Source organism: Passer montanus, unplaced genomic scaffold (assembly GCF_014805655.1).
Source record: "Passer montanus isolate IOZ18808 unplaced genomic scaffold, ASM1480565v1 scaffold5, whole genome shotgun sequence".
Lineage (NCBI taxonomy): Eukaryota > Metazoa > Chordata > Aves > Passeriformes > Passeridae > Passer > Passer montanus.
In genome coordinates this window covers 9,382,648-9,396,846 of record NW_024369929.1, presented here as the reverse complement: position 1 = coordinate 9,396,846, position 14,199 = coordinate 9,382,648, and the positions used below count along the sequence as shown (strand labels likewise).

The 14,199-nt window shown below is 39.1% G+C and overlaps 1 long non-coding RNA gene across 1 annotated transcript in view; it reads right to left on the bottom strand.

Annotated features, from left to right (window-relative positions):
- LOC120509143 overlaps positions 1 to 14,199 on the bottom strand; it is a 130,613-nt gene that overhangs the window by 8,589 nt on the left and 107,825 nt on the right. Inside the window, exon 2 of the long non-coding RNA XR_005629169.1 lies at positions 3,008 to 3,187. This is a non-coding gene — a long non-coding RNA (uncharacterized LOC120509143). The remainder of the gene's footprint in view (positions 1 to 3,007; positions 3,188 to 14,199) is intronic.

Here is a 14,199-nt window from a genome sequence, read left to right as displayed (position 1 = left end):
CAGAGCTCTGTACCTCCCTACCACACCACTAAGCTACATCACCTTCAGGAGAAATGCAATTTTGTGCATATTGCACAGCTCTGTGTGTACCACCATTACTGAGATCACATTTCACTTTAAATACACATATACTTTCTAAGAAAGACAGGCAAAGTGTTTAAAATTTTGCCCTGATTCTCCTGAAGATTAGTCATAATAAAGTAAGAAAAGTATTTCTTTGAATACTGCCATAGAGATTCAATGAGTCACTGTCCTATAGGTGCCTGGGAGGCAGCAACCAGTGGGAATAGCTGTTTTTACAGTAAACCATAAAAATGCATTGAGTTACAGAAGTAACTATTAGCTAAGCTGCTGAATCATACATCTCACACTGAAGCATTCACAATGCCATGATCCCCTGAGAATTTACCTCTTAAGCTAGAGCTCAGATGTGAAATCACAAAACCCAACAAACTAAGCACTATGGAAATAAGTTGGAAATTGAGGTGCAATCCTGCAACTTATACAGCATTTAATAGTTATCAGAATGAAGATTATTTCATGAAAGTGACACAGAATCAGCCTCTGAGCAGGAGGCATGTTAATTTATGAATCAGCAACACAGCACTATCAAAGAGAGGTATAATATTTGGGATTTCATCTGAATAATAGCATACTGAACAGCAAATTTCATCATCCTTTGCTGTTATATTCATCATCAACTCAAAGTGGATTCCTTACACTTATTCTTCATTTAGGTCTTTCTGTTGTGGATTGTTCTGCAAAATTTTTGTCACTTCTGCAGTAACATGGTTCCATCACAGAGGTAAAGCAAGCCTTTGCTAAGGATTTAATCAGTGGATGCAGATCAGAAGAAAAATACTTATAAAAAACTCACACACTCTTGGCTTCTACTTTGAATTTTGCCTTTTGTCGTAACACACAGAGTCACAAGAGCAAAACCAGCACAGTCCAGCACAATACCTGACATTATTTTATTGTGCTTCTCTGGCAGCTTGCAGAAATCCTTCATATCATATTTATCATCTGCTCTAGAATCATTGAGTGACACCAGTCTCAGCTACTTTTTCTGACAAGATTTTCAAGGCCTCATGATCAACAAGCTATCTCAAGACCACTGAGAAATCCAATTAAAGACAACTTCACTAGAAAGAATAGCAGATTTCCTCATTTACTAAAGCAACTAAATGGCACAAAATATGTTTTAACTAACTTGACATTTTCAAGATCATCTGCACCTGTGAGGCTGCTCTTGGAGACTCAAGCCTTGGGTTGCATGTTGGCTGCTGGACTCTGACAATGGGACTCAGCTGTGCAAGGATCATTGTTCTGCAACCTTTTATTGGAACTGAAAGTGTATTTTGATATTGGGCTGAAATTCATCTACAACATTGGCCTGTGGCTAATCATTGACAAGAAAGCTGCAATGACAGAAGTTCTCCGAGACAAAGAAAACCCTGGGACTGAAATTTACTGTAAAAAAATTTAAACTAAATGCACAGCCCTGGAATGTTGTTCCTTTAAAAGTCATCAATTGCTTCTTAAACTCTCTTAAATTACCATAAAAGCATGACTAAAGTTGAAAAAAATCCAATCAAAAGAACCCCCATGACAAAAGTAGCTTCTTGCTTTAGATAATATTTCTGCTCAGTAGAGAAAAATGTTCTGAGCAAACAAGAGATTGTAGATGATTCAAATTACAACTGTACACATAAGTAATTAAAAAAATTATTTGTCCTAGAAAAATGACTTGCACTCCAATGAATTGAAATTTGGATTATAAAGCTCGATTTTATTATGAATCCTTTATCTTTGTTACAGGCATGTCTGCCTAAGTGTACTTTGTACTCCTAAGGGATTACTTTTAAAACACAAGAGATTTCACCCTAGCTACTTTTCCCTCAAGAAATCTTCTAAAAAAGCTCCTCACAACAATAAACAAGTCAGAAGGTTCTTCTCTTGGCAAAATTATTGATTATGACTTTCAAGGATTAAAGCCTAATATATACCCCAGAAATTGAACAATTATATTTTGATGGCAGTTAAGTAGGTATTCAGACAGCAATATCTCAGAGATATTGATAAGTCTTTTTCATAATAGGACAGAGAATGCACACTTACAACTGTACAGGTCACAATCCTGCTCTCCATCACCTCATTCTTACCAGAGCACTTCCCAATTTCCTGCTATTAGATCACAACAGCCCTAAGGAGATCTACCAGAACCGTAGGTGATATTCAGCCCAGGCTGATGATATTCCCTTGGGCCTCTCCTGCAGCTCGGGGCTGTGCTGTGGGGCTGAGGGCTGCCACCTCTGCCATGCCACCACCCCTGCCCCAGCAGGAGGAGGCTCCTAAAGGAAGGAAATCTGCATCCAGCAGCAGCCTGTGCTCAGCACCCCTGAGCCCAGGAACATCTGCCCACATCTGGCAGCAACACCAGGCAAACCCTTCTGCCAAAGGGGGAATTACACTCCTTGGGAGTAAAGGCTTTTGACAGGTTTTTGCTTGAGTAATTTCTGTGGAGGGCTGGTTGACCTTGGAAGATCACAAGGTAATAGGAGAACTAATATATGAAATTGCATGAGGGAAGACACAAGACAGCAAGCAACTGATTAGGAAGAGGACTTGGGGACTGTATCAAGCTTCAGTGCTTTTCTTAACCTGGATTTGATTTTATTAGAGACATTACTTCTTTTTCTTTTCAAAAGATTGATCCTTGTATTTCAATGACTATATGAAAATTCTTGCTATTCATCCATTTATTCTCATTGGTGCCATGCCTAAGCACCTCTGCCAAACTGCCTAACACACACAGATCTCCCATGCAGGGCTTTTACACAAGGGACAGGCATCTGGGGCAGCAATTCACAGGTTAAGGCAGCAATTCATAGTTATACTGCTGTTACTGCCAAGAAATGCATCTCCCATTCAGTCCCACCAAGAGGTTTCAGAAAGTCTCTTTGCTTCTCCCAGCAACATCAAATCATACAAAATCACACCTTACCTTTTCCAGAGGGCTTCTCTCAGGTACTCACAGCCACAATGTTACTGCCTTGAGACTGGAGAAGAATTTCACCAGCAAAACCTGCCTCATTGAGTAGGAGCAGACCCAGAAGTAGATTGAATGCAATTCTTCTTGACAGCTTGAAACTTTTACCCTCTCCTTTCTCATTGACAAGTTGTACTGTAAGAAAGACAATAGACTCTTTCAGCATCTGTGTAAAATTACTCATTTATGCATTTATGAATGAAATCATTTAGGAAATGATACTTTGCCTCTGGGAAAGTAGACTAGCAAACTTGAATAAATGTAATTACTTGCTTGTTAGTTATTCCTCAAGATGGATAAAGGTTTCTGAAAAATCTTGACGTGGTGTGGGAGAACAATTAGATCTACCCTTTATCGCTTTTATTACTTCCTACACAATCTTCTATTGCATTAATTCCAGGAAAACTAGGGTTTTTCTTTTAAGATTTCTTTTCTTTTAAGATTTCCCACCCATGTGACCATGGCAGCAAGAGCAATCTGACCAAAGCTGGTCCAGGCACAGTGGTAATTGCAATAACCAGCATTACCAAGACCTGCACAGATTTACAAGAGCATTTAACAACCACCAGCACCGAGCTCCCAGAGCAGAGCCCGACCTTTCTGAGTTTTCATTCAAACTACTGACACAGAACAGCAAAGATTTCATTTTGACTTCTCCAAAGAGTAGAACACAAGCTGCAATTATTAGTTACAAGAATACAAAACCTTAGCTGGAAAGTTCTTTAATTGTCCTTTTTTTATGAAAACAATTTTATCTCGTGAAGTAGTTTATAAACATTCGTCTTATCTGCTACTGGGGTTGTTAGAATAATTTTTTGCTTAAAACAGTTAAGATTTTTAGATAGATGAATTAAAATCTACATTTTAAAAAATAACCTCAAGTAACCTGCTTTCTGCTCAAATTAGCATTTGCCTTTGAAAATTGTCTTTTCCACTTTTGCTTCAAACAAAAGACATAAAACAAAATAAAAATACTAACAGGGTTTTTAAATAACTCACTATTTTTTGTTTAGTTGTTATGAAATCCAGACAAATCCTCCTTATATTGAGTTAGTCCATAACAGTTCACTGAAAACACTTCTGGAAAAAATTCTGGTTTTATTCAAAAATGTGCACTAAAGCATTTGGAATCGAGCAAATCCTACCTTAATGCAGAAAGCACTGGAGCAGACTTTTAAATTTCCTTACATGATCCCAATAAGTAAATTGTAAAAATAAAGTAAATCTCATGTGTATTTGCAATATTGTAGCTTTGGGCCCCTGACCACCCAAATGTGTCTGCAAACTAGAATGACCACACAGAAAGCAGCAGCACAGAAAAGACCAAAAAAGCCAGGTCTAATCTCCCACACACGAACTATTTTCAGCCTCCAGTTCACACTGTTAAAAATTATATTTGTATTCACAACCCATGGTTTTTTTTCTTAATGTACTGGTCTGAAACACACACAACTGGATTTGAGAGAACACCATGAAGAGGAAAGCATAAATGAAGCAGTGAAAGCTGTCTGTCTACTCTGTAAGCCCAGAATTTCTTTCAGGAAACCAAATTAATACATTTTAATATCACTGATTATTATCAGTGATTATTAGCACTTATTATTCAATACATGTCAATATCAGTGCAGAACATCATCTTCTGCCTCTGAGACACAGAGGAGCACACAGAGCCCACACCACAGCAACTGAGCACAGCTGCACACAGCCTGGCACTCGCCACATTGGAGCCACTCAGGTCACTTTCTTTCCTTGTACTCTTCATAAAAGGAAGAGAAAACTGGAAGGTAAAACAAGAAATTTGTTTTGAACAAACTTTTTTTTTTTTTAATTTAATGCTCCTTTTTAATTTAAACACCTTGGTCAACAGACGTTCTGCCCACAAAAATGTTTTTCAAAATGAAAGAGAAGGAATTAATGAGGTGACACTGGCATCACCACATCTGTTGACAAACTTAAAGCAACAGGGAATGCTTTTTAATTTCTCCTGTTCATTCCTTGCCAGGTTTCAAATTTTTCTTGCATTTGGAAAAAAAAAAAAAAGAAAATTAAACACACCACCTATTAAAAGCAATTCTGCCAGCCTTTAACAAAAGGTAACACTCTTTTCTTCATGTGTATACTCTTTGTAAATGATTAAATATGCAAGAAATTCTTGTGGCTGGTTATGTTTAAGTTGCTTGGCCCAACAATAACATTGTATTTTTAATAAGAAAAAATAAACCCCTATAGATGCAAAAGGACCAAATCCAAGACCCAGATTTATAGAGCCCACAGAGCAAAGAGGAAGGTGTGATATAACAACCAAGAACCACCAGTAACAAAAACCTCCAGGTGGTGCAAAGCCACAGGACCTTGCAGAGGACCTACCACCTCTCTCTTTACTTGGGAACCTTTTCCCCTCCAGCACAAACAAATTCAGAACAACAGAAAGACAACCAAAACAGGAACAGCTTTTCACCTTCAGCCATATCTATGAAGTTCTCAAAGAAGAAATGATCAAGGATTTTACTCACTGTGCAAGTTTAATATTTCCCAATATTACATACTGCATAGCTGTACATTATACTGGAGCACTGATTTAATTTGATCTAATTCTGTGTTTTCTGACAGCCCAAACTAGCCTGGTGGTGACATAGATCACTGTTTTAATAAGTGAAAGGTCCCAGAATTGCTGGGAAAACAAACTAAATAAGGAGGTGGCTCCCTTAGAAGTGCAGAATTCAGCTGGTGGCTTTTAAAAGCATCTAGTTTGTAACTGCTGGCTGCATTTTGTCACTGAAAGTGATTGCTTTGAAGATGAACAACAAAAACAGGAGTTTCTGTCATCCGATTCACACAATTACTTTTAATGTCTGTAGTTACCACAGATCTGTTGATTGTTGACCAAGCTCTGAGAGAAGGTAAGCACAAGAAAGTGGTTTAATTTATTACCTGCACCTTGGATTTCCTTCTTGTGCAACAATATTGCTATCTTGCTTCTTGTTTAGCATAAATCCACTTAGAAGTATGTTATAAACAGCAAGCTATTGTTTATAAATTGAGTGATGATATAAACACTGAAATGAAATACATCAGAGAAAAATGGAGAGAAAATGTGGTTTGGTTACATATTAGAGAAATGCTATATTTCCAGGCATAGGGCTTCCAGTATTATGTTTTAGAAGTGCTATTACTGTAACTTGATGGAGTTCAAAATGCCTATTTTCCAGCTGGCATCTCAAAACATTTGCACTTACTCCATCTTATAACAAACCAAACTTAGGAATATTTCTTCTCCTGCAGATGCCCTGAAATGACCTAAATCCTTCATTTGGCCTAGAAACACAATAAAGCATACAAGACAATTTCCAGAAAGTGTTCTTTTGACTTTTTAGGATCTAAAACTTCTTAATCCTACTACATCTTCCATGCTGGAAGCAGACCAGCCCTCTGGCTACAACAATTATTCCTCTTTACTAAGCACCATCAGCATGCCTGGTTCTTAAAGACACCGTAGCAATAACTCAGCAAATAGGAAAACAAATATATCAAGTTCCAGCCATGAAATATTGCTTGAAAGACAGACTGGCACAGCCTAATCAGGTGTTTGCCCTGTTTAGGAACCTGGTGGACAGAGTTTCCTGGGAGGCAGAATCAAAGGGCAAAGGATTCCAGAAATTATTGCAGAAATACTGGATGTTCTTCAAGAAGGAAGTCTTGAAAGGTGCAGTAGTAGGACATGTCCATGTGCTGGCTGGATAAGGAGCCAGCAGGAAAGACGTAACCAGAGGGCTAAACAGAGGAACTCCAGCAAAAAAGGAATCTATGACCTTTAAAAGAACTATATAATAGGGCAACTTAGGAAGACTAAAATGATGTAGTAATGTTATGGAAGGGAAAATTAGACTGGCCAAAGCCCAAGTAAAACTTGCTCTGGATAATACTATAAATTATAATACAAATATTTCTATAAATACATTATCAATAAAAGGAAGGGTAAGAAGAATTTCCATCCTTTATTGAATGTGGGAGGGAACTGACAGAGGAAAAGGCTGAGGTATTTAATGCCTTCTTTGCCTCAGTCTTTTCAACTAAGACAAGTTGCTCTGCAGGTACCCAGCCTCCTGAATTAGAAGACAGGGATGGGGAGCTGTAAGAAGCCCCCACAACCCAGAGGGAAATATTCAGTGACCTTCTACACCATCTAGACACTTACAATTCTATGGGGACTGAGAGAGTTAACAGCTGGACTTGATCTTAAAGGGCTTCTCCAACCTAAATGATTATATGATTCTAGGGTTGATGCCACAATATTACTCATCCTTTACTAAAGACTACAATACAAGCTACAAAGCACAAAGAGTCTTCTTGTTTCTGCCTCTTTTTTTTTTTTGTTTCTATTTTTCATCTTAAACAAACTTGTCTTTCTTAAAGCAATGCAATAACTTTTTCCTCTTTGGTTTAACTTTAGAGTGGATATGTCAGCCAAAAAAACACCACCAGCAGTGGGTATTGATTTCTTTAAAACTCTTCCTGGTCTGACCAAGCTCCAGGACATGTAGGGGAACAAAAAAAAGAAGCTCCTCTCACATTAACTGTGGCATTGCATGTTCAGCACACACCACTAACTTTGCCAAACTGCTGAACAACATCCTTTAAAGGCTTCAGAAGGCTGCAAAGGTCTGCTACTCCCCTTCCCAAGGTGCCAGGGAGTTCATACAAGTCAGCAGTTGCACAACCTCATTCATGCTGGATTCTGCTCTCTTTTGGAATAAAAATCGCCTTTAACATTTTAATGAAATATGTATCTTCCCCAAAGTCAGTTACTGGAGGAAAAGAGTGTTTCTCCACACCTCTCAGTGGGTGTTGACCTCAGCTGAACCTTTCATGACTCACTGCTGTCCAGAGAATGCAACCAGAGACAACACAAGTGATTTACTATTCCTGTGCCTCAAGCCCTGCCCTCAGTAGGGCACCACTTTAGAGAGTGGAGGTCGTGTTTGTGACCCTGCTAAGCAAAGGGTGGCTCAGCAGTTGGCTGGTTTTTAAGTTATATTTTACACCCAGAGTTACAAACAACTGGTACAAGTACAGCAGCTATGATGCACCACCAAGTCAGCCAAGTTCTCTGCTCAGAACCAGTCTATCAACAGGCTCTAGCTGTCAAACATTTGAGAGAAAAACACAGAGCTGCTGGCAAGCTGTTTCCAAAATGGGCTTGTAACAAACTGTCCCTGATGGTCCAACGTGTTCCAACACTGTCAGCCATCAATGCTCCACCAGTCCTGTAAACCACACTCTGAAAAACTAAAATATTCCAATTTGATTACTTTGTCATTTATTTCATAGCTTCAGCAAGGTCTCTAATGTTCAACTTTAATGGTAACCACAACTTCAACTTTTCTTAGGAACACAACTCATTAGAATGGATAATAAAGCCTAGTTTATACTGTTTCCCTCTAGTACAAATTTCTCCTTGCTCCCAAGATTCTTACAGCTCTGATCCTATTGACACACACACACAATGTGTGTGCTCTTAGAAATTACAGACAGAGATCATGACTCATATTGGGTATGGAATACTCATCCAAACTTTATTGATGGGGTTGTCCACCATGACATGAGTTATGCACTCATGCTCTCCAAAACTTCCTGTGGCCCCAGCTGGGCATGCAATGTTGAACTTGAATTATTTACAGTGCTCAGAAGCCTCCTCCTCCTCAATCCTATGAGCAATAAGAGCCCAGCCCCTACAAATAGCATTTCTCAAAAAAAAAATGCCCCATTTCTAGTCTTGGCTCCAAAATCTCTAGGGAGCTTCTTCCACAGAACATATTCTCAGGGAGTTGCTGCTGTTCCATTTATGGCCTGTTAATATTATGAGAGAGTAAAAAAACAAAACAAAACAAAACAAAACAAAACAAATCTTCAGCATACCTGAAAAACTATTGACACACACACACAATGTGTGTGCTCTTAGAAATTACAGACAGAGATCATGACTCATATTGGGTATGGAATACTCATCCAAACTTTATTGATGGGGTTGTCCACCATGACATGAGTTATGCACTCATGCTCTCCAAAACTTCCTGTGGCCCCAGCTGGGCATGCAATGTTGAACTTGAATTATTTACAGTGCTCAGAAGCCTCCTCCTCCTCAATCCTATGAGCAACAAGAGCCCAGCCACTACAAATAGCATTTCTCAAAAAAAAATGCCCCATTTCCAGTTTTGGCTCCAAAATCTCTAGGGAGCTTCTTCCACAGAACATATTCTCAGGGAGTTGCTGCTGTTCCACTTATGGCCTGTTAATATTATGAGAGAGTAAAAAAAAAAAACAAAAACCAAAACAAAACAAATCTTTAGCATACCTGAAAAATAGACCCATTATACTGCAGAATTTTAACACTCTCCCAGGGAAGCAAAACCCAAACAAAACAAGAGGCTAAAAGTAAAGATCCAAGCCTCTGAATGTACTGCGAGGTCAAAGCTATTTCCTTTGTGCCCAATTTGTGGCAATCCACTGCAGCCATAAAATTGACATAAATCAGACATATACGGAGAGCATTGAAAAATGTCAACATTATGAAAAAAATACCCAGCAGTAACTTCTGAGTTGGAAAGACAGCCATTTAAAACATCTTTCACAAGATGGAGTGTTTGCCAAATAAGGAGACCCCCCTGCAGTTAAGGAGATTTGTTGGGTTACCGCATTAACCAAATGTTTTAAGTAGTGCCCTTACACCATTAAGCTTAAAGTGGTGTCAGTGTTCCCATCTATGCTTTAATTTCCACATCCTCTAACCGCTATTAAAACAAAATACTTCAGATTAGATCTAGCTTAACAAGGTTTTTTTGTGTGTGTGTGTTTGTTGCTGGCTTGGGTTTCTTCAAAATGGTCTTTTATGTTGCCCTGGCTGCATATCTTCCAGGATGGTGTAAAATAATTTATTCAGAGTTTTTATTTTGCTTTTAATATTCAGAGACATTTGAGTTTTAATTTGAACATTTATAGTAATCTCAATTTTTTCTACTGAAAAAGGGTAAATTGCCATTAGCATGCAATGCCATATGATTGTAGCCTTTTAAAATATCACTCTGATCCTTGCCAACAGCAAGCTCTTGTAATAATTTTTAAGCCTCAGAATCCAGGACAAAAACTATCAGGCATCTCCCACCCCTGTAATTGCTCAGCACCTTTGAGGATCAGGCCACTTTCACTGAGATGTCTAAATATAGTTTTAGATACTTAACTTTAGGAACTCAGATTTTTGAAAAAATGAGGTCAAAATGATTAAAGTAAATCTCATCACCTTTGACATTCATAATTAAATGAATATTCAAATGAAAGTAGTTGCTTAAGACTGTGTGTTCTTTTTGGAAATACGCAGTTCTGAGTATTTTTTTCCTAATTTGCAATGTTTTATGGCTTTACTACTGAGCCAGCTTGCTCTCAGTGTCTGAAGTACAGTGGTACATTCCAGCAGGTTTGCAAGCACAGAAGCACCACTCTGCCACCTTTCTGATACAAATGACAGCATTCCAAGTGCCTGGTACAGCTCAGCAGGAGCTGCAGAGGCAATATTCCAGCAGGTGCACCAATTTGCTGAAACACCAGGCAAATTTCCCCCTCCTTACCACAACAGGAAATGACAGGAACTGGAAACTTCAGCCAGGAAAAGCTACAGACTGGGCAACACCTCTTTTCTTTGGGAAGCAGAGATCCCTTTTCCCACTGTGCATTTTCCTCTGCAGGAGTCAGAGCACTGCTTGTACCAAGGTGTGATAGCTCTGCTCATCTGACGGGTGGTGCCTTATCCTGCCCACGCTCCTGGGAAGTTCAGAGCTGTGCCTTCCTTTCTTTTTCTTTCCTCGTGTTTAGTTCTAGATCAAACTTCCAACAGCTAACGTCACATAATTGTGTTTAAACTAAGACTAAATGTGTCGTGCTCAGCAATATCCCGTTGCCCAACAGGAGAAATATTTTACCTACAGATCAATAGGGGGGCAGCAAAGGAGCACTCATTCAGGATTATGGAACCACCTACAAATCATAAGAAAAGCACAGTCACTGATTGTTTTGTTGGCTTTTTTTTTTTAATCTCACAACAGATCAAACTTCCAACAGCTAACGTCACATAATTGTGTTTAAACTAAGACTAAATGTGTCGTGCTCAGCAATATCCCGTTGCCCAACAGGAGAAATATTTTACCTACAGATCAATAGGGGGGCAGCAAAGGAGCACTCATTCAGGATTATGGAACCACCTACAAATCATAAGAAAAGCACAGTCACTGATTGTTTTGTTGGCTTTTTTTTTTTTTTTAATCTCACAACAATTCTCTGCAGTCATTCCCACTATTAGGATGATTTTAACCAAGATCATTCTGTGTGCACATGCTGGTAAAGGGCAATGTAATGCCCTCAGAGTCATCTGTAAAATTGCAATCCCTTAACATACAGCAGATAAAGGAGAAATTACATTTTCCCCCTCTGCTTGTGGTTTGTCTGGATGCCTCAATCCAATTTTCCTAACTGACTTTACATTACTCTGCTGTTACATGTTTGCACTTTAATGTTTATCTCCTAAATCTCGAGCCATGCACTTCAGTCATGTCTGCGGAATATGTGATGTAATCTCACTAGATGTGTGTAATTAGAAAGATATAATCAAAAACCATAACCCAAAGGAGGATTTTTTTCTTTTCCAGACTTAAAATTCATAGGCAATGCTGAAAACAGTATGTAATTTAATCCCTGTATGCAACAGATCACCAAAGGATACAGTGCATAAACTGAAAGGGCTTTCTTTGCTGAGAAAGAAAAGTGGTTCACATGACTGTTCAGTATCTACAACATGCAGAGAACCCCCACATATGTCCTGCTTCTACAGAAAGAGATTGCAGTTCCCCCTGTATATCTACAGGACCTGGAGGAACAAATTTACTTCTTATTACTGTTACTCAAGGACGAAGTACTTAAGCTCATTTTCATCTCCAGTTCAACACAGCACCACAAACTAGGAGTGAAAACTTCTTTCTCATTGTCATAACAAGATTAAAATATCATTAAAATACGCAGCAATCTCAGTAAATGATAATTGCTATAAGTAATAGTCAGGAGATTAAATGAAGGGGAAAGAAGTTTGGTCTGGGTATTGGGAATGAATTCCTAATGGCAAGACCTGCAGTGCACAACCCCAGCAGCCCTGCAGGCTCCAGGGACAGCTCGCTGGGAGCTGGGGCTAATCTGCACACACAGTTACAGCAGCTCATCAGAGAGGATTTTATAAGGCTTTATTTATTTACCCTCTTCAGCATACACAGAGCTTTTTGGAAATACACAGGGATGGAAAACACAGCCCGAGAGCTTCAAAGGAAGCTTTATCAGTGGAATGGCTGGCACTGCTTCTCTGAAATCAGCTTCTGAATGTCCAACTTTATCTACAATGAGCCCACCCGTGGCACGGACGGTGCTGGAGTGAGGACACTGCAGGATTGGTCCAGCCCCCACTTCCAAGGATGCTTGCACAAATAGCAGGCATCCTACACAGGCAAAAGATGGATTTGAACAAAGTTTAGACCCTCTTTAAAACTCCTGTATGAAATTGCTTTTATGAGAAAAGTCCTTTGTTTTTAGAGCAATTTCAGAGAACAGTCGTTTTCAAAAAAAGAAAAAAAATAAAATGGTTCCACTATGAAAACAAAAACTACACTGATTGAAACTCATTTAAACACTCTTGTAGTAGAGTGACAAAAAAAAAATGTGTAAATGTGAATATATACACTTCTCTCCAGTGCAGTCTGACAGAACACCTTGAGCTACTTCTCTGTTTCCAGAAGTGGCAGGTCAGGGACCTGTGTGGCAGCATCCAACCAAGCTGGATCAAGGACCCAACTCAAAGAGTAGCACAGCCAGCAGACTCTTCTTCCTCACAAGAACACAGATCTCTCATCTTTTGCAATTCAGCAGCATCAAAACCAATTTAACTACAAATAGTTTTCTAATAATTCTTACCCACATTCTGCACAAGGTAAATGTGTGGGAGAAACATTTTGAAATGTGCCTGATGGTCATATTCCTTATGTTAAGGCTACTGAAGAAAACCAAGTGTGCTGAGCAGCTGAATTGGTTAACTTTTTGCTCTGACTGTGAATTGCACCATCCTCTTCTCTGAGTGGCATGGTCACTTATTAGAAAATGTGTTATATGAGATGTTTTACAACACATTAATATCTGCTTCTCAACTACCAGCCATCTTATTAAATTCTCAGCATGTTCTCACTTTGGAGCCATCCAGATAATATAGACAGCAACATTAACAGCAATAAAGACATTGCTAGATGTAATGTAGTATCTAATTAACAGTGATCTCAGTGGGGCACGGCCAGGAGAGGACAACTGAATAAAAATCATCTGCATTATTTAAAGTTACTGAAATATACAATTAATGGCAACAGCACCCATTTTAATTAAAACTTAGAAGTTGTGATCCAAGCTGGCTGAATCTGACACAAAAGTAATGGCCTCGATCAGGTTTAAAGCAATTAGCCAATCTCTAGCCATCCTTTTCATGTCTTTCCCAATTATTTATGGTTTAATATCTATTAAAGCCCATGGCCATCACCAAGCACCCAAATCCCATACTGTGAGAACACAGCTCTAAAGACCTTCTGGAACTCTTCTCCCCTTTTTGTGTTGGCCAACCACTGAAACAGGGGTCAGGGTTGTTTATCCCTGCAAGCTGCTTAGGACAGGCTGGGCATTGTCAGGATTAGCAAAAAGCACAAAGTCCTACAGCTGGGAAGGCCTGAGGATTTTCAAGAAAGAAAGTGACCACACTGGACAAAATGAAGCTTGTGATCCAAGCTGGCTGAATCTGACACAAAAGTAATGGCCTCTATCAGGTTTAAAGCAATTAGCCAATCTCTAGCCATCCTTTTCATGTCTTTCCCAATTATTTATGGTTTAATATCTATTAAAGCCCATGGCCATCACCAAGCACCCAAATCCCATACTGTGAGAACACAGCTCTAAAGACCTTCTGGAACTCTTCTCCCCTTTTTGTGTTGGCCAACCACTGAAACAGGGGTCAGGGTTGTTTATCCCTGCAAGCTGCTTAGGACAGGCTGGACATTGTCAGGATTAGCAAAAAGCACAAAGTC